This window comes from Nymphalis io, chromosome 3 (genome assembly GCF_905147045.1).
Source record: "Nymphalis io chromosome 3, ilAglIoxx1.1, whole genome shotgun sequence".
Lineage (NCBI taxonomy): Eukaryota > Metazoa > Arthropoda > Insecta > Lepidoptera > Nymphalidae > Nymphalis > Nymphalis io.
Genome location: NC_065890.1, coordinates 12,974,013 through 12,993,522, shown reverse-complemented (window position 1 = coordinate 12,993,522; position 19,510 = coordinate 12,974,013).

The following is a 19,510-nucleotide window of genomic DNA, read 5'->3' as shown; positions in this document are numbered from 1 at the left end:
GAGTCTATTATTAAAAAAGTTATCGTTCCATTTCTATTTTAATTACTAAACTTTTATAATTTCGCTTTAAAAATAAGTCAACTTTGGACTGAAGACCTTACTAAAGCCAGATTTATTTTTTATTTTTTATTACATCCATATAGTGCTACATCATATAACAAAAATGTATATAAATACATGTATATATAATTATGGTTTTAATCAAAAGTAACTTTTTGTAATTGAAGATTTAAAAATAAAAATATTATGTATTTTTATTTATTATATTATTAGCTCATAAAAGCACTTTTGACTGTTCGTGTTACAAGAATAAATTGAATGTAGGTATTACCATTTCGAAATGTACATTTTAGAGGAAAGAACCGACAGGAAATTCAATACATTTAGTAAACTCAGTATACAGTAACAGCCTGTGAATATCCACTGCTGGGCTAAGGCCTCCTCTCCCTTTTTGAGGAGAAGGTTTTTGGAGCTTATTGAGTAAACTCAGTATATGTTATCTTAATTCATATTATTATTTTTTTGTCTTTATATATTTGTTTTTCTTTTTTGTATTGTATCATATGAGATAAAGTAATTTTATTAGTTATTTCATTATTATATTGATCAAATATTTAGACAATAATTTCCGTTGTTAATACTCAATACGTTTGTAATTGTCACTCATTGTTCCCTAAAATATTGTTAAGTATTTCTTATCTATAAGTGTTTAATATGTATGATTTTTATGTAAAATAGTTCCTATTTTTCAAATTATGTAAATACCAAAGTGCTACATTTTTATATAAAAGTAATAGTTAGCAGCTCTGTCATTGCGCACACACTTTAATAATAACTGGTTTAAGCATGACCACCGAAATCAGTCCAGAAGATATTAATTTATTTATTTATTACTCTCGATTTATAAAACTGTTATAAATATACAGGAATGTTTAATCTCAAATTATATTCCGTTGTAATCTTCAAAACATTTCCTACATAATAATAAAAACGAGCACATGCGAAAACTTTGCTTACATTAAAAGCACGAGATAATCTCCAAAAATGTTATTTTCAGTCGAGAACATGTTTTTGCGTCCAGCTCTTTGTTGAAATAAAGTTTAATTACTTTAAATATTTACGCCTGTTACGGAATACACGAATACAGGGCTTATTCGGTTGAACGATTTGTATTACATAACTTTTATGTGTCTGTGTGTGAGTGTCTAATATACAAATATAACTGTCTCATAATATAGAGATCAGTTATTTGAAATATTAGTTCATATTTTATAATTTAAGATTTTACTTATTTATATAAGCTGTTAATATTCCACTGCTGAGCTGCCTCCTTTTGTTTAGAGGCTTTGGATTTATTCCACCACGCTACTCTATATACGCGCTGCGCTTTGCGGGTTAGTGGATACACGTGTATCAAAGTTCATTCTACCAATGCAACCTGTATTCTAACGATTTTTTATCCTTCATTACTGAACATGAGACGAATAACACAAATTAAGGACGTAAAAATTAAATGGCGCTCAGAGATTTGGCTATTAAATATTATAAATATAAACTTACCTACGCAGTGACTAAACATTAAAATATTTATTTATATAAACTAAAACTTTAGATATAAAATTATTTTCATAAGTTTAAGTTATAAGCAAAAACCCTATCTACCTTTTGACTATTGACAAACTCGAGCTGAAGTGCGATTTCGTAAAAGTCACCATCACAGTAGACGTCATTCTCGGAGTCCGAGGTAGCTCAAATTTCAAGACGGAACTTAGACCAGAAGAGCCCAATATACATAATATCTTGTATAAAATAAATAATTCCTTAATATAAATAAATTCATGCTATCTTAAATAAAATAAACACATCATTAAATTTTCATCCGAATAATTAGAACAACCATGAATCAATCGTGTAATTTTTGATTTGTTTTTAATTAAGCTATCTAGATAAGATAATTAGATTTTCTAAATTTAAAAGATTTTTCTTAATTTAAATAAGATTTTCTTATTTAATTTTTTCATTCGACGACAATTTTTTTAAACTATTTCAGTAAATATTATCTGTTTTTATAATTAATCTAAAAGCCTGGATCGTTGCCCTCACGTGTCATGCATCGTGGCTTAGCGGGGACCCCTCAAGGGACAAAGAGAGAAAACTCACACCGTCACAACCTTCGTATAGCAGCGTCAGGTCACGCTGGCTGGCTGACAGGATACAATGCAAGTGTACATATATGTATATTGTATGCGAAATTTAATTGTACTGTTATATTAATCTATATATAACTGATCAAACAAAATTTCTTCCGAGGTATTTTAACAAGTAAGAAGGCTTTACATTATGTTTATAAACAATTAAAATATAAAGAACGAGTTCGGTACTGTTTTTTCGTATCAAACGTTTCGATCGAAGTGGGTTTTCATTTTTTTTTTCAATAGTTGCCTTAATAGTTTTACACGCTTTATTTAATAATTGAAATGATATGTAAATTATAGTGTCATATGTAAAAAAAGTGAATTTTAATTGCAAATAAATGTAATTCAAATGTTATGTTAATAAACCATAAGGAAATTTAATGCTGAAAAGTAAAATACACGTTTTAAGACTAATAATGGCGATTTTTTTTTCAATTTGTATATAATCATATATGGAATACGTGGGATAAAGTAAGGTATATAATGTGAGGTTGTGTACGGTTTAAAGCTTTTAATTCAGTGAGATCATTAAGATATTCTGTACAATATATAAATCAGTGGAGACGTAAGGCATGTGGAAGTTTCTACAAAGTCTGATTGGTAATTACGTCATCTGAATCTGATACTGAGAAACGTGATCAAACTTTCTCAGACCAAAGATAAATGTTACGTTTGTTAGTTGTATGTTACATTTTGCAGCCGTTTTAAGTAACAGTTATTTAGTTTTTTTGTAAAAAAACAATTCTTACTTACCATCAAAAAATACTAGTACTAGATCCTGAGATTAGTGCAATTAAATAAATAAATAGTTTTTAATATTTTTATTTTATTTTATTATTTAGGAAGCCCGTTAACGTATCTTGTTATAGAACTCGATAAGACGTCAGAACTCATCGCCAAATGGGGCTCTGATAATCTTGTCGAGTTCAATGCCAAGATAACACAGGTTGCACTCTCACAGCGAAAAATACTTAAATTATTTGTACTTTCAACAATTTCATTATATTAACATAAGTATGTCTGTGACGCGAAGCCACGAAAGAGTCTGTCCCTTACGATAAACCAGCGCAACGCGCGTAAAGAAGTTATCACTTCAATAATAAAGCAATTAACATAATGTTAGAGGGCTGAAACGAAAATTATATTCTAAGGGTAAACGGCATGACGCTATTATCACACATTCGCACAGTGCTAAGTGCGAAAATGGATCACATTATTTTTTTTTAAATAAGGATCTTCAAGGTCACCTTTAACATATTTAATGTAACTTTATCATCACCATCATCATGTCAGTTAGAAAAAGTCACTCCCGAGGATTTAATTAATTAGGAAGCCAAAATATAAAAAAGAAGATTCTTATTGCTTAGGCTTACTTAACATTCAAATAAAAAACTCTAAAACGACGAAAAACAAAAAAAAACCATCTTCAACTTAAATAACAAAATATATAACAGAATTTTGACATCAACTAATAATTAGCATTATAATGTAATTATGAATCTATAGATCTAAAGTTTAAAAAATATAAATATTCTGTAAACAAAAACAAAAATATTAGGTCCTTACATATGAAATTGGCGTTTTGTACGGGAGGAATATAAAGTCAATTTTTTTTGTAAAATATATTTAATTAATCAAAGTATGCACCGTTGTTATCTATGCACTTTTACCATCTCCATAAGTAGTTCATTGATCACTTTACTATAAAAACCATGGTGGCGAGAATGAATAAACTCTTTGAAGGCGGTTTGGACTGCCGCATCGGAGAAGAATTTTTTTCCTTGTAAGAAGTTGTCCAAATTCCGGAAAAAATGGTAATCTGTTGGAGCAAGGTCCGGGAAGTACGGTGGATGTCGCAGAAATTCCAATTGTAACTCATCTAACTTAGCGGTTGTTTGTTGTGCAGTGTGTGGTCTTGCGTTGTCGTGAAGCAGCAGTGGCCTAGAGCGATTAACCAATCTCGGTTGTTAAGCAGCTAATTCTTCCTTTATGGTTTGCAGTTGCCGACAATAATCGTTTGGCCATATTTTAGAAAGCTGTAGTGAACGACACCGGCGCTAGTCCACCAAACACCTACAAGTAATTTTTTCTCATTCAATTTTTGTTTAGTGCAGGATTTGGCTGGGTCTCCAGGGTTCAGCCATTGCGACGAGCGCTTCCGATTATCGTACAGTATCCACTTTTCATCACAAGTAATAATTCGAATTAAAATCCCTTCATTATTGTGTCGGTTGAGCAAAGTAACACAGCAGTCGACGCGTGTTTGCAAGTTCGATTCACTCAATTCATGAGGTACCCATCGTTCAAGTTTTTTTACTTTCTCGATTCGCTTCAAGTAGATTAATACAGTTTTATCACTTACCCCGAAGCCCCCAGCTATCTCTGAAGTGCTTTGTGATGGATCCGCTTCCACAATAGCCTTTAATTCTTCATTTTCCACTTTGGTCTCCGCCCGTCCACGGGGTTGGTTCTGAAAGTCCAAATTTCCAGAACGAAAACGTTGTAACCAAAAACGTACCGTGGTTTCTTTTGGGACACCAACGCCGTACACATCATTAATCCTTCGAACTGTTTCATCAGCACTGGTGCCACGGTAGAACTCGTACTCGTAAATATACCGATACTTCAGGTTTTCCAGTGTGCGGTAATAAGCAACGCCAAAGAAAAAAATAATGAGGAAAAAACAAATGAATTACTGTTTTTAAAACTCAAAAGTACCAGCTAAATGAATTTATAAATTTGAGTTTGGAATTCTTAACCAAATACGACAAAACGCTAATTTCATATGTAAGGACCTAATAAAATAAAATAATTAATATTTTCAATAGTAATGTAGAGGCGACCATTTAGCATTTATCTATGGGTCAAATAGCACTTACTTACATAGTATTTACTTGCACTCGAAATACAATTTAAATCCAGTCGTATATTTCTTTCAGTCCCTTCGGGCTTGTTGATTTAGATAAAAAATTCTAACATAAAGGCTCATTTACATCTTTTTATAAGCATAACCCAAGCAACGCACTTAAGTTTATTAAAATAAAAATTGAAATCAGCTGAGTGCAAATAACATTTTATAAGCTGAATGTATATTTTTATTTCAGTAGGCCTAGATAAGAATTTTCAACTTTTAGGAAATGACAACAATTGTGATGACGTGACGTTAGGCCTAAGGCGACTTCTTGAAGTTAATAATATATTATACTACACACTTCAATTGACTGCCTCGTTGGTATAGTGACTTAATGTAAGGCCGCAGACCCGGAGGTCCTGAGTTTAATCCCCAGGTCGGGCCAATAAAAAGTTATTGGGTTTTTCTGTCGGAAAATTCTCAGTTGCATCCCGGAGTCTGGAAGTTGGAAGTGTGTTCACTCCCGTGCCTCGGAACGCACGTAAACCCGTTGGTCCTGCGCCTGAACTCTTTCCGGTCGTGTCGGTTTGCCGTCCCATTCCATGGATTATGAGAGTGAAGGAAAAGAGAGTACACCTGTGCACACACTTGTGCACTATATTATCTCCTGCGCAGTTGGCTAATCTCTCTTGAAATTCGCCGCCTTGGCCGAAATTGATCAGGAAGACATTTTTATACTAGGGCTTTCTATGCGGCTTCGCTCGCATCATAATTAAGAATTGCTTTATATCAATTTCTATAGCTCTTTATTCAAAAATGTTGGTTTTTATACAATCTTTCATCCCGGTTACCTTAGGGGTTAAATTTTTAATAATCTTTACTTATTGCTAGTCTATTGCGTAAGAGAAATCCATTCAAATTTTTACGGTGCTAGCTTCTGTAGCTTGAGTTGCCCATATGTCAGTCATACAGTTATTCTTGTATATAATATATATACATAAAGAAAGTACATATACCAACATTTGTATAACAATCAATATTTATTGATTTAAAGATTCCATATAATCTTTTTCCTCAGGGGTAGTCATTTTTATTTATTTTTATCACGGAAATAATATATTCATAGTTTTTTCATATTCACTAACTCTACGAACTAAGTCGAAAACGCCAACTGGTAGGTACATAATAAAATATATTTCATTGCAGAGTTTTATATCATTCTGTAGAATTATTAGGGAGCGTTAAATTTACACATACAGCCGAAATATTAGTACACCGGTCACGTTTACAATCGATTACGAAACTAGATCGTAAAGTTGGCACTTCCAATTGCAAGAAAGCATAATATACCACGCGTTTTAAGTACACGGTTTCTGAAAATATATACTTTAATGCGTTGTAACAAGGATTTTTTAACGGCAAATCTTGACTTAACTTCCGCAATAGCGACGGAATTTTATGATTATTTTCAAGTTCTAAATAAAACATAAATAAATATCAGAGATTTGATAAATGTTATATATATTTGTTATTATACTTAAATATTTACTTAAGATCGGATACGAGTAGCGTAAGACTGTCCATCTTGGAAATCCTCGCGAGAGTCTTCTTCCAAATGACATGATGATGGTGATGATTTAAAGTCCACAGAGTACGTTATAAAATTACAAAATTTATCGTTTTCTATAAGTTAATCCGGTTCAATCCAGTTTTGTATAATCATAAAGCGGATGCATCCAAATTAACAAACAGCTTCCATGCCCGTAGTCTTATTGAAATACAGTCGAACAGTGATAATAAATTAATAAAATCGTATTAACTCATAATATTAAAACGTGATGTGGAACATCAAAATTGGTATTAATGAAAACAAATTATGCTTAATAAAAAAAAAATTAATAAAATAAATATTAATAAAAAAATATTGTTATAATGATATATCACAACGGAATACATAGTAATAACAGTAGTAAAAAGCGGTAGTAAAGGGCGCCCATGCCCTTTGCCTTCACGGCATACGGGTCAGTCCCACCCACAAGGCACTACCAGATGTTTCACATTAAAAATATTCTTAACACTTACGCCTCATCTAGTAGTAAAACTTTCTTTTCTTTCCTTAACATATCTGCTGTATATGTAATTAATGAAAAAGAGAATCTACTGAGCTTCTTTCAGGTTCTTCTCGATATAATTCCGGTGATAGTTTAAAATATGATCTTTTAGAAGGAATACTCAAAAATTCTTGTAAAAGAGAACTGCTTCTGCTTAAATAAAGTATGTAATGGTTTGTTTACGGATTTCCTTCAAGCCATATGTACATATGTACATACGCATAATTATGTTTTCTCAGTGTTCAGAATTAGCATTTTAGTTAACCCTTGAGTCGTCACGATATGCATACATGGCTCACTCGCATAAATTCGCATAGCGGATTGGCATACCATTAGCAGATGATTAGGCTGAACAAACTATATGGGTTTAACGAACTCTGTTTCAACAAGACGCAATCCGTTTGATTTGAAGTTTGAGTTTGTACAGGCTATTAATTAGGCCTCATCAGACTATTTGGAATAACATTTAAGACGTTGCAATTGTTATGATTTTTGGAGTGAATCCTATCAGTCGGGTCTGATCTGGATATTGCAGAGGCAGAGGTTGATTGGTTTATTTAACTGCATTCAATCCCGACTCCAGGTTTGCGGTATTCACTTATTACCATCCAACTGTAACTGTATTTTATTAGTAATTTAATTCTAATGTAAGTAATGTTTGATAAATACATATTGTTTTAAATGTATAATATACATACATACATAAAGGACATACTCTTCCTGGTGATTCTGATTATGAACTAAAATTCGAAATTCGAAGTCCATTAATTTTTTTTTGTTTGTTGGTTTACTGTAAACTTTTGACATTTGCAGTTATTTTAAAACAATATGTCTTTCTATTCTGATAAGTAGATTAATAAAGCACCGCTTAAAATTGAAAAAAATCATAGTTTTAATTTAACCCAAGACTTCGTTCATGATGATGTTATTAAAAGATATATTGTTGTAATCTGTTAAAAAAATTGTCAAAAATGGTTAAATATTTTTATATTGTATAATTTTTTATCAATATCTGATCAGCAACATTTTCCAAGTAACGTTTCGCTTAACAATTCCAAAATACCGTTCGATATTCACTTTTTATTACTTACATAACCACCCTTGTCTGCACACATGCAAACCTTAATTATTGACCCTCCCACCTCGTACGATGCAGTAACTACTCCATAAATATTTAAATGGGAACCCTGTATTACGTATTCCGTTAGTGCATGGTTAACAGCACTTAAACAATAGTTTAACATATTGATATGGCTACAAAGAACTAAATGTATGCAGCACTTGTCAATATTTGGTAAACATTTAGTTCAATTTCAATTATGCAAATTGGTACTCGTGTTATGTAGTCATGGTTTAATGATGTTTAGGGCTGATATATTATGTCGAGTGTCTGAGTGATTTTCTTTTGCGTATTTATGATCTGTGTAACAGAACTACGCTACGGTATCGATACCGTAAAAGGAAAAACGTAACCCTTATAGGATTCATGTCGTTGTTCGTCTGTCCGTTTGTCTAGTACCTTTTTCTGAGGAAAAATATCACTCTCTCTTAAAAATCTTTATTAAAAGTACACATTATAAATAATTTAATTTGTTTTCTGCAGTAACTTTTTATATCTACCGACGAACCGATAGTATAAAAAATATTACAATTACCACATAGATTTAATAGTCATAAATTTTCAGTAATATTTGTTGAATAGTCAAATGATGTCCAGTGTTTATTTCCATTAGCAGTTAACCAGTGAGCTGACGGTGACGTCATAACCGAAATTCAGAACTCGAATTGCGTTATACATTTCAAATGCATCGTCTGATTGTTGTTTACGATGTGTGCGGTACGAAGCACGTCATTAGTTTTGTGATGAATTCGTAGTAACTAGGAAGTTATATCCTATGTATCAACTGTTTTTGTTGACATCATTAGAAGAACTATGAGTATATTAAAACACGAAAACGACACAGTACATACAGTATATACATTTGTTTAGTGTGTTTTTGCTGAATCATCATCATTAGCAATCCTTTGGGGGTAACACCCAATCGTGTGTCGTAAAGGCATACGGTATTTCGCTTTCTTATGCCGTCATGCCTTCTCTCTGCTTCCTTGTGCATGTGGGGCGTGAACATTATACTTCGTTGCTGTACATTATTATAATTATAAGAAAAATATACTTTTTTCATTAAAGAAACTATGATATTTTAATTTTTATTTTTTTTTAAATCTTTGATTTCAATTACAGCCTTGAATGATATTTTTTTCCCGCCTTCAACTTTTAGCTATACAATAGCTTGCCACCACTTATTATATTTTGCCAAAGGTCATGTAAATTTCTACGTCGTTTCTACATGTTTAAAATTATCAATTAGTTATCATTAATTTATAAAACAATTAGCTAAAATGTAAATCATTAAACATTAATATTTAATCTATTCGCAAATAATTTTAATAGTTTTGACCAATGTTTGACTTGCAGTGCGGCCAAACCTCAAATTACTTTGACAAGCCGTCAATGCGATTAACGCGATATCGGATAATGTGGGCGCGAAAATCGATTCAAATAGCCTGGGAATTAAGCCGTAAATCCCGTCGAGTGACAACACACCGACCATCGCATTCCGACTATTGTTTGTAAATGTCATTCGATCGCGTCAAAACGGCGCATGACAACCCAACGCATTACGTCACGGCAAACATCGATGTGTTATTCATAAAGTAAAATATAAGCGATTCTATATCTTGAGCTATTGTATATAGAGTTGATCGGTTCATTGGACAGATGAAAACCTTATATATGCGTTTGTTTACATACTATAGTGGAAGTTTGCAATGCAGATTGGCCAGTTCAGTGAAAATGCAAATAAGCGCACACCATTGTGAGTGACCCGTGTTCCGTATGTAATCGTAGCGGATTTCATTACGCGGTTAGCATTGATTGCGTTACGTTCTATTTATTATATTAATAAATATAAATTAAATTACTAATAATATTTATTATATTTATGTTAACTATACATATATATAGCCGTTGGCCCAGTGGTCAGTACGTGCGAATTTTAACCGATGATCTCGGTTTCAAACCCAGGCAATCACAACTGAATTTTAATGTTAAGTATATTAAAATGCATTTATGCCTGTTTATAACTAATCTTGTGCTCGGTGAAAGACCAATGTGAGGAAAGCTGCATGAGTCGATGAACGACTTTACGTGTTTTCCAATTCACGAGAGCATATAGTCATTGACAGGAAAACCTAATTACATTTATTACCTCAACACGGAATTTTCATTCCGGTCCTTATTAAAGATAGCTAGAAGGACAAGGCAGTAACATTTTTTTTATGTTTTAAGTTGGAAGACGGACAAATGGGCCACCTGATGGTAAGTGGTCACCACAACCCACAGATACATTGGCGATGTAAGAAATATTACCCATTCCTTAAATCGCAAATGCAGCACCTTGTTATATAAAATGTCATATTTGTGGTAGAATATCTGATGAGTGGGTGGTACCCAGACGGGCTTGCACAAAGCCTTACCTAGTAAAATATTATAAATAAACAAGCTAACTCAAGAGATGTTAATACCGTACAGTTAAGTATACGTTTGTAAATGTCGTCCGTCTAGAAGGTTAATGTCTCGCATTGAAGGGAAGAATTCGGTCCTTAATCAACCACGTCGCTTCACTGCAATTTCTAAAGCTGTCTTTCTTTGAATGTCCTTTACAAAATCACGACGCGTTCTTTTACCGTTGACCACAGACAAAAATGTGGACATTGGATGCCCGGCACATGCGGCAGAATCTAGAAAAAATTGTAACTAAAGAAAACCAATAAATAAAGTAAAATAAACAAAATCATAAAAAGTAAAGTAACAGCCAGTGAATGTCCCACCTTCTATTAGCGAGCCTAAGGCATAAATAAACTCCAAAATTTGGAGTTTATTTCACCACGCTGCTCCAATACGGGTTGATACACATGTGACCAAATTTAATTGATATTAGACGAATGAATGAATGAGATGAATTATCACGAGTTAAGGACTTAAAATGAAGTGGCTAAAAAAGTACATTCCACGTACACATACATATTATAATAAAAATTTAAAAATTAATGAATGCGTAGTTTTTAACCTCTTTTAACTTGGGAGTTTTTATTTCAAAATATTAAATATTGCAAGATGAATTATTTGAAGTACCGCTTGTCAACTTCCATCATAATGGAGCACAGAGCAAAAATAGATATAATAATGTGCGTTCTAGACCATAAATACTACTTGTAGACAAGTGATGTGGTCAACAAATGTTTATTAGGAACAGTTTACTAATACGAAACTATTTTAATTGGTATTTGTTGCATTCAATTAAATTATTTTTCATAAATCTATTATTGTGTATATAATTGTATGTTTTAATTCTGCGTTAGATAGTTTTTATTACATAATAATAATAATATCCTGGGACATTTTTCACATACGGCCATCTGATCCCAAATTAAGCTTGTACAAAGCTTGTGCTATGGAAACCAGACAACTGATATACTACATAATTATACAACATTTCTTTTGTAAATACAAACTTATATAGACAATTACACCCAGACTCAGGACAAACAAACATGTTCATGCACACAAATGTCTATCCTGGATGGGAATCAAACCCACAACCTTCGGCGTGAAAGGCAAGTATCTACCAACCACGCCAACCGGCCCGTCAATGTTACATAAAAACAAGAAAAAACGTAAAACGGAACACGTTTACTTGTTTGATGCTGTCTATGTCAAACGTTAATGTAATGTCATTGCAGATCTTCATTACGTGGTGTTTGTGATTAGTTTTGGCGATTAGTTTCTAATAATTTTGATCCCCGCTTATCTCTACAAACTGATACATTCTACCATTCAATTATGTTGCTTCTAACTCCGGTGACTGGACTCTGATTTGCATTGTATTTCGGATTTGATTTGATTTATTAAGCATTATGAGGAGATGGAATTTACTTTTCCTATGTTTTATTTGACAGTAAATATCGCGATTCTATCTTGGAAGTTATTTATGTGTACTATTGTAATTGTCTTGTAGGCAATAGTTGGTCATTGTAGTCATGTTAGGACAATAATCTATTGCTTTGGTTTGCCAAGACACCAAAACAATACAATTCAAGCTCCAGCAGGATTCTTAGACAAAACATTAATAACAATTGAAGAATATTAAAATAAATTATTTTAATGAAAAAATAGTAAATGTTATTGAAAGTAAAAATGCAAAATAATATACCTATGTCTCTGCTTGTATTTGTTTTATCTTATAAATAATTAATTATTTATATTCGTTTCATTTTGTGTTTTTCTATACCCAAAAACCACGCCAGTTAACTGTAATAATATTTTTTTTCCTTTTCTGGTGTGTTTACGCAATTTGAGCGCAAAATATTCCGCCAATGTTAACTGTAATAATTCATCGCTATTTTAGCTTTAAAATAGCCTTAAATTTTTAAATAGCAAAATCATTATCTAACTTATTGCCAGCGATTTAAATAAAGGTTTAATTAAATGTTGAAACTGTTTACGTCTAGTCTCTTGTAATGCGAAGTTCGTTGAGGTTTTTATTTATAGCAATTTAATGTACCAATATTCACGAATAAAAAACACCGCAACTCATTGGTAAGAATTAAATTCGATACCTATGCAAACGCTCATACAGAAATTGGTCATTTCCTTTTAGTAGTGCTTGCCTGGGATTGAATCGCGAACACTGATTGACATTCACTTGTCATCGGCCATCTTGGTTCTCGAATAAATTAATGAATAAAAACATAGGGTTATGTCAATGAAATAAACATAAGCATTTTTATGCGTGTGATACAAGAGAGAAGTAACGGATTGTGTAGTATTCATGCCTCACACAAACAAGGGAGTATAAAATGGTGGCGGAGAGAGGTATGACGTAGGTCACGGTATATGATTCGGCCTTACCGTTACACATTTCACATCAAAAACTCGAATATTTTACATACAAAAACAACCTTTTTCCATACACAAATAAATATAATTTTCCGCTTTATTTATGCTAAGTCGATTATAAATTTATGTTTGTATGTTATTAATACGATTTCCCAACTACACATGCTACAAATTTACAATCGTTAATCAGATGCGATTATCGGCAATTTGAATACTAATGCCTTAACGTATTACAGGGCAAGCCTAATCTGATATTACATTAGTGTTATGGTTTTGTCAGAATATCGAATTTAGAATCATTAATGACATGAAAATTTTGCTAAATTAATTAGTGGACTTTTTGTGAAATGTCCAATTTTTATTATTTTTTTTATATTTTGTTAGTCTTTTTAGAACGTCCATCATCATGAATGGTACGACAATTTTTTTATTTTATTTAATGGACATTTTGTAAAATGTCCGGTTTTTATTAATAGTAATTTGCGAGGATTTTCATATATCTTATGAGATATTATATTAGTATTTATGTATATTTATTAGTTAAAAATATAGTTAATAATATAAGGATGGAGAGGAGGGGCCATAAGGAATTCCTGTGCAAAATTCCAGCGAAAACCCAGCGGCTTAGGCTGAGCATCGTATGTGTCATTTTAAAATTAAAAAAAAACACTAGTAATAGAATATTAAATATATAAATAAACCTCGTGACGTTGGACAAATTAACGTTAAATAATAGTACTACTATTTAGAATATGATTTGTTATATATATAATAGGCGTCTATATAAAAGGCATAGCATTTTTTTAATCATGGCAATTAACTTAAAAACAGTTGATTTAAAGCAGAAATTAGATATTCGTTGATTCTTAATAATAACATTAAAATAAAATAACGAATCCACGAAATTGTCTATTACATCCGTAAGATGATATAATTATGATGAAATAAATATTCAGAGGAATCGAATTAAAATATGAATTTTTATAACAAAGAATAATCTTATTAGTTTAAAAAGCACACAACATGTGTGAGTATAGTTGTGTCTCTGTGTATTTTTTATTTGTATCCCTTTTTTTGGGTTAACTTATAATATGATCACGATACTGTATACTGATTTTAAATAGAGACATAACTTTGATGAAATTAGTATCAATATTAATAAAATTACTGGCTTTTGAACGTGTTCCGGGAAGTTATTGATTCATTAATTAACTCAACGATGTTAATATGATTTTTGATTAAACTATGATATTATTAACGGCGAAACGCTATTTGAATTAATTTTGATAATGAATAATAAATACATTAATTTATTTAAATATAAGTTACTTTAGTATTCATATTAATTATTTTTGGGTTATTATTTAAGGTTTAATAGTAATGTCATTTATTAAATGTATCGTGACAAATAATGGATGAATGATTTGATTCGTTACAGCAAACAGTCAACTTAAAATGCATGAGTTAAATTTTTTTATTTTATACAAACACATAGAATACCAAACCTTTATGTGTTTGTCACATCCTATTTTTTCCGAAATTAAAAGGTATATATACAATAAACAGTAATTGATTATTGAAGGTTACATTTTATAGGAGATTAATTTACAGTACTGTAACGGGTGATGGAACGGATTCTAAACAAACAACTGATCCATTACCTAGAAGATCACTGTCTAATTAATGATCGTCAGTACGGGTTTCGACTAAAACGGTCCACAGGTGATCTTCTAGGGTACGTAACACACTTCTGGGGTGAAGCTATAGACAAGCATGGAGAATCGTTGGCTGTCAGCCTCGATATCTCCAAGGCTTTCAACAGGGTCTTCTCTCCAAGCTGCCGGCATATGGTCTGCCTGCTCAGCTATGTACCTGGATTGCCAGCTTCCTACATAAGCGTAGCCTTCGCGTTTTAGTTGATGGTTGCGCTTAATAATTCTATGTATTGAATGCTGGGGTCCCCCAGGGATCTGTGCTATCTCCCACACTCTTTCTTTTGCATATCAATGATATGCTCTCTCTTGGGAATAAACATTGCTATGCAGACGATAGTGCAGTGCATGGTGGATACCACGGACGCGCAGTGGCTGGGCAAGCAGAAATTGAATAGAGGTGGAAGGATCTTGTCATTGAACTCGATAGGACATTAGAGCTTATCGCCAAATGGGGCTCTCATAATCTTGCTGAGTTTAATGCCAAAAAAACACAGTTATGCGCTCTCACAGCGAAAAAGTCAGCATTTTCCCCTCTTTCCTCCCTCTGTGGTACTCCGCTGGTGATACAAAGCAAAATCGCCATGCTGGGGATTGACGTTCGCTGCGACCTTAGTCCAAGGGATAACATCGAGGCTGTTATAAAAACAGCTTCACGGAAACTCGGAGTTCTGAACAAGGTGCGGCGTTTTTTCACGCCACAACAACTGTGCCTGCTGTACAAAACACAGGTACGGTCTTGCGTGGAATATTGCTCGCACCTTTGGGATGGCTCCGCTAAGTACCTACTGGAGACCTTGGACCGGTTGCAGCGACGTGCAGTACGCATTATTGGCAACGCAAAGGTCACAAACACCTTTGAACCTTTACAATTGCGTCGCGAGATAGCGGCACTGAGCGCTTTCTATCGACTGTATCACGGCGAGTGCTCTGAGGAATTATTCTCTCTAATTCCTGCTTCCCCCTTTCTTCTTAAGTCCACGCGAGTTGGTTCTCGATGTCACCGCCTAACTGTGACATCAATTCCATCGCGAACAAAGAAATTTGGCCACTCCTTTCTTTGTCGCACTTCCAAAAAATGGAATTTCTTACCAGCTCACGTGTTCCCCTCCTCTTACAACCTGGGTTCCTTCAAACGAGGCGTGAAGAAGCATCTTGCGGGCCGGCAAGGCGAAGGCGGCTAGTGCAGAACGTTTTTCCCGTCTGTACTGGCCGTCGTCGCGTTTGGACTCTGCTACCACTTACCATCAGGTGGAGTAGTCATTTGCCTCCCGGCGAATATTAAAAAAAAAAAAAAAATAGTGGACACACTTGTCCACTATAATATTTCTTGTGTAGTTGGCTAATCAGAGATTAGCTGCCGGTGCCGAAAAGGGTCAAGAGGACATCATCATATGTATTGATAGATGTTTCTAGTTACATTTAAATTTTATCTTATCTTTTATTTCCAGTAGGAAGAGTCACCTTATAATAGTTACAAAAAGTTTAAAGAACGAAAGGACGTTGTGAGCCTTTTTATTGAGCAGATTATTGAAAAAGCCGGCGCAGAGCTTGAGCGTAATAATGGAAAATGTATTGTTGAAATTATATGGTTCTAATATATATATCTTTGTTTGTGGTGATTTCAACATAAATTTATTAGAAAATTGTAGTACGAGTATTGGATTCAGATCTCTATTAAATTCATATTAACTTGTTAACTTATTTCTAGAGCCAACTAGAATCACTGAATCCACTGCAACATGTATTGATAATATATTTACTAATTGTGTACCACATCATAAACATATTATAAATATGTTAAGTTCCGACTATTGTGGACAATTGGCCTCAAATAATTCACAAGTGTAAAAAAATAAAGAATCAAAACAAACCTTTGTTCCAATCAATTTGAATCGAATGGAGAAGTTCAGAAGTAATATTATGGCAAAGCTCTCATATTTACCATTACATGAAATTTCTAATGTGTTTTATGACATTTTTTTTTCAAATTAATAAAAAAATAATTCAATGCCATATTTACTTTAAAGACAGTCAGCTTAAGGAGTTTTCTCACATTTAATGATTGGGCGGCTGTAGGAATTCACAAGAGTAGGCAAACGGTAAAAGGTAGATTGTATGAACTTTATAATGAAAGAACTTACAACCGGTCCCTTTCTTTCATTAATCATGTTAGTGCTTACTCTAAATGATCTATGTGTATGAAAATGGTAAGTACTGACATGACGAGTGAAGTGGAAGGAAAATAAATGTTGTGCCGACCCCTCGTAGTGGGAGATAAGGGCAGGAAGAAGAAGAATAAGTAAGTGTAACGCTTCTATATTGAATAAAGACTTTTAGGTTTAAAGAATTTATTCTCAAAAAGACTCACTTACACGAGAACAGACAGACAGAAGAATAAAGACTTTGGACTTTGAATAGTATGTTAATAGGTATCATTTGTATTTAGAGGGTACTCTAGCTGTTAGGAGCACTGTAAGGTGTCCCCAGGCATCACCATCAGGGTCAGTTGACTGTAAGTGGACAATGCATTCGGTTTAACCATTCATACATCTATGCTATGTCTATGATGCCATGTCTATGTTTCAACACCTCACTAATTGTTCTTCACTGAAACTCAATGGAACAAAGCTGTTTAACGTTATGTTATATATGTATAAACTGTTCTTATATGTTTGTTTAACTATCGAAAGGTTGTACTAGATCGGATGGCATTATATAACGGAACAATAATGCGGAAAGAACTAACAATTAACTAACAGTTACATAAAAATACAATAAACTCTCAATGAACAAACAGAGTTAAATAAATACAAACAAATATGGAATAACATAAAAAAGCAAAACTAGAACACATAAAACGAATCCGCACTTTTAATTTCGCTACCAACACTCGGAGAGCTATAAACAATTGAAAATCAATCCGGGAACCACGCAACGATGCATTCGCAAGTGTACGCGGATTTTGATTGTAAGCGGCTGTATCGCTTATGTAATAAGCGTGTTTGCAATGCAGATCGCTTGCAGTGCAACGCAAACACCACTAGATATAGCGCGCATTGAACGCCGGGGACAAAAAGCGGCATGGCAAATTGAATTTTCATAGATACGCTTTGAATGGGTGTATGCGAAAGAGACTTTATGCCTTTATGATACACGTTTGAGGTTCCATTACGTGTACGACGCTTTGTGTGTGAAGTTTAGAGTTTATTCGTGTTATGTTGCGTTTATCGCGCGGCTTATACGGATCTAGAATTGGTTTAAATAAAAAAAGTAACACTAAAAAAAATTGGATTCGTATTCAATTATTTAAAATATATTAATACTTTATTTATTTGGTAATGGTTATGATATGATTAGTCGTCTAAAAATATCTATCTTAGTTTTAAGTTTCACGTGCTATAACAACTTAAACAGTAAAAATGTATAAAATAATGTCACAGACTCAATCACATAAGCGCTGATTTAGTCCAGCACCGATATAGCCGGTTAGATTACTTAACAGAATCATTATCAGCTAATGAGATGTAAACTAATGATGATCATCGTCGGTACGAGCGCAACCGGGCGCTACACAATCATTCGGTTTAATGACGTCGCAAACTTGCGCACTTGTTAACAATTCGTGTTGACGTAGAAGGTTGTATCTGAGTTTTATTAATATTATAGTTTATTATCTACGTAATTTCTATTGGATATATAAACATGGTTATCTTGCTTAAGAGCCTTACTGAATTATATAATTAAGTTAAGACAATATATGACTTTCGTCGGCAGATTTCATCGGTGATTTTTCCGAATCGATACGACATAAACACCTTTAAGAAAAGAGCGTACTCATTCCTCAAAGACCGGCAACGCTCCTGCATACCCTCGGGTGTTGCAGATGTCCATGGGCGGTGATAGTCACCTTCCATCAGGTGAGCCTCCTGCTCGTTTGCCCTCTCTTACATAAAAAAATATATAATGTTTGTAGAAAAAATAATTATATATGAATTAATAACAAAAACGTATTTACAAATAAAATTTCGATAGACGTAACGCAGCTAATTGGCAATGGCAGCACCCATTCTGCGAGTTGACTCGTTCCCTCCGATTGCCTGGCTGGCATGCGCATGCGCACTGTAAACGATTCTTAACACTATTTACATAGTAACTAAAACGATATGACCGGTATGCCTGTAATTACACTGGCTCATTAACCCTTCAAATTGAAACACGTTTGTGGGTAGAATAGTAATTATTGAGTAGTTACTACCAACCTGGATAGAAATAATGTTAGCATATAAATGTATATGAAGTATATGAGTGCATTTTAAATAGTGTAAATTAAGTATACATTTAATATTCGGAAAAATATAATATTCATAATAATATTCAATGTAGTCTAATAAGTGCGTAATCATTAATTTAAAACTTCTAACATTTATATTGAGCTAGTGGAGCGTTATTTGAGGTTTTTCTAATTATATTATAGTTAGTTTTAAGACAGGATCAAAAACAAGCTCGATATATTACTTTTTTAATTCATCATATGTTCAAAGATTTGAAATGTATTAATTCTGACTTGGAAATATTGTGATTCTAAGTTGTATAGCCATAAATTCGAAATAATTTTGTATGGAATACACATAAAATGTCCGCCTTAAAAACGAGTCTTTTTTATTTTTAAATTATTCTAA